The sequence below is a fragment of the Cetorhinus maximus genome, chromosome 21 (genome assembly GCF_964194155.1).
Source record: "Cetorhinus maximus chromosome 21, sCetMax3.hap1.1, whole genome shotgun sequence".
NCBI classification, from domain to species: Eukaryota; Metazoa; Chordata; class Chondrichthyes; order Lamniformes; family Cetorhinidae; genus Cetorhinus; species Cetorhinus maximus.
In genome coordinates, this window is record NC_135899.1 from 9812792 (window position 1) to 9814834 (window position 2043).

The 2043-nt window shown below is 57.5% G+C and overlaps 1 pseudogene; it reads left to right on the forward strand.

The window, feature by feature from the left end:
* Positions 1–496: 496 nt before the first annotated feature.
* On the forward strand, positions 497–1378 carry LOC144695326 (uncharacterized; annotated as a pseudogene).
* The last annotated feature ends 665 nt before the right edge of the window (positions 1379–2043 follow it).

Below are 2043 nucleotides of genomic sequence, written 5' to 3' on the forward strand. Positions count from 1 at the left end.
CTGGGAAACACAGAATGCCGTGGAATTCTGTAGCTGAGTTTAGTGGCATAAAGGCTGAGGAGGGAACGCCTGTAGTTCTATGCAACAGATCTTTGTTCTATCGACTAGTTACAAGTGAATTCGTCTTGTAATCATAGAATTGTGACCGCACAATCTGAAGTAATTTTCCTTGTTAGCCTAATGAGTCTCACGAGAGGTGCCCTCTTCATTCTGTCTTAAACCAGGACACCCGTCATCTCTTAATCCTCGTCACATTCTAATTTAGGCATCTAATCTACGTTTCCAAATCAACGCAGCTGCCTCTGCTTTTTGTTCTTTAATTTCCGCTGTTCTTTTAATCTAATTAGAGACATTGCCTACTTGGTTGTGGAGGCTGAAACAGGAAGAGCTGTAACCGATCCCCCTGCCCCCCTTTCCCGCCACCATCACCGCCTCCCTGCACCCATCCCCGCACCACCTGCGGTCTCTCCCACCAGCCCAAACCCGGCAGCCCAGCATGACCGACAACAACCAGAAAATGGAAGACGTCGGCGAGTTGAGCGTGGAGAAGGCGATCGGCAGGAAGAAGAAGCAGCAGCCGCAGCCGGCGCGCTCCTCGCCTCGCCGCAAGAAGCCGGGGCCCACGGTCACCCAGCGCATCCTGCAGGTGGCGGCGGCCACCAAGGAGCGGGGGGGAATCTCGCTGGCCGCCCTCAAGAAGGCGCTTTCGGCCAAGGGCTACGACGTGAGGCACAACAACACGCGGGTCAACCAGACGGTCAAGCAGCTGGTGCGGAACGGCTCGCTGGTGCAGACGCCCGGGGTGGGAGCCGCGGGCTCTTTCCGCTTCAACCGCTCCCGGACCCGCGCCGACACGCCGGCCTGGGCGCCGGCGTTGGAGGAGGAGGAGTGGCTGCGGCGGCGGCGACCCTCCCCCCGCAGCGGCGGCCGGAACGGCGCCGCTCAAGGACGAGACCGGCGGCGGAGCCCCCAAGATGAAAACGTTGGCGCCTACCAAAGTCACGCCGACCGCTTCCAGGAAAGGGTCGCAGGCCAAGAGCTCGGCCGCCGCCAAGAAATCCCGAGGAGCCGCCGCCCGGCGCAAGGGGGCGACCGCCAAGCCCAGGAAGGCGGTGCCGACCCGCCGCAAGCTCAAACCCGCCCGCCGACCCGGAGCCGCCCGCGGCAAGGCAGGGGGGCCGCAGCCCTACCGCAGGAATAAGCCGCTCCGGGGCGGCAGGAAGACGGCGGACGGGGCCAACATCCACCGGCGGCGGCCGCCCGCCGGCTCCAAACCCAAGAGGTCGGTGGGGCGCCCGAGGAAATATCCCCCGTTCGGGCCCAAGAGGGTAAATTACGCCCGTCGGTAAAGAGATGAAATTTCATCTCCCTCCGTGGAAAAAAACTAAAATGCCCTGCCTCTGCTACTACCCCCACCTTGCTCCTGTTTCCAACACCTACAAGGCAGACTCCGCGGTTCATACAATATTAAAACAATATATTGCCACTTGTATACATATTCCTGGGATTACATGGTGGCAATATCTTAACTTCCACTTTTTTCTATTTAATGTTAAAGATGGGAAGAGTGTCCTCTGCAGTCACCATCGCCGTGAAGCAGCCTGGGGAGAGTGTCCTCTGCAGTCACCATCGCCGTGAAGCAGCCTGGGGAGATTGTCCCCCGCAGTCACAGTCGCCAAGTGAAGCAGTCTGGGAATAGTGTCTTCTGCAGTCACCATCGCCAAGTGAAGCAGTCTGGGAATAGTGTCTTCTGCCGTCACCATCGCCAAGTGAAGCAGTCTGGGAAGAGTGTCTTTTGCAGTCACCGTCGCCGTGAAACAGTTTTGGCAGAGTGTCCTCTGCAGCCATTGGCACCATGAAGCACTCTGGGGAGAGTGTCCTCTGCAGTCACTGTCGCCGAGTGAAAAAAAAGAGTGACATCACAGGAAAACCTTAACTTCATTTGTTGGTAATGAACTGCTAGTTTACCTAACTATCTATTCTAAGTTGATTTCAGATGAAAGGTGACTACTGAGGCCCAGGATCAGAGGCCTAACACTTGAG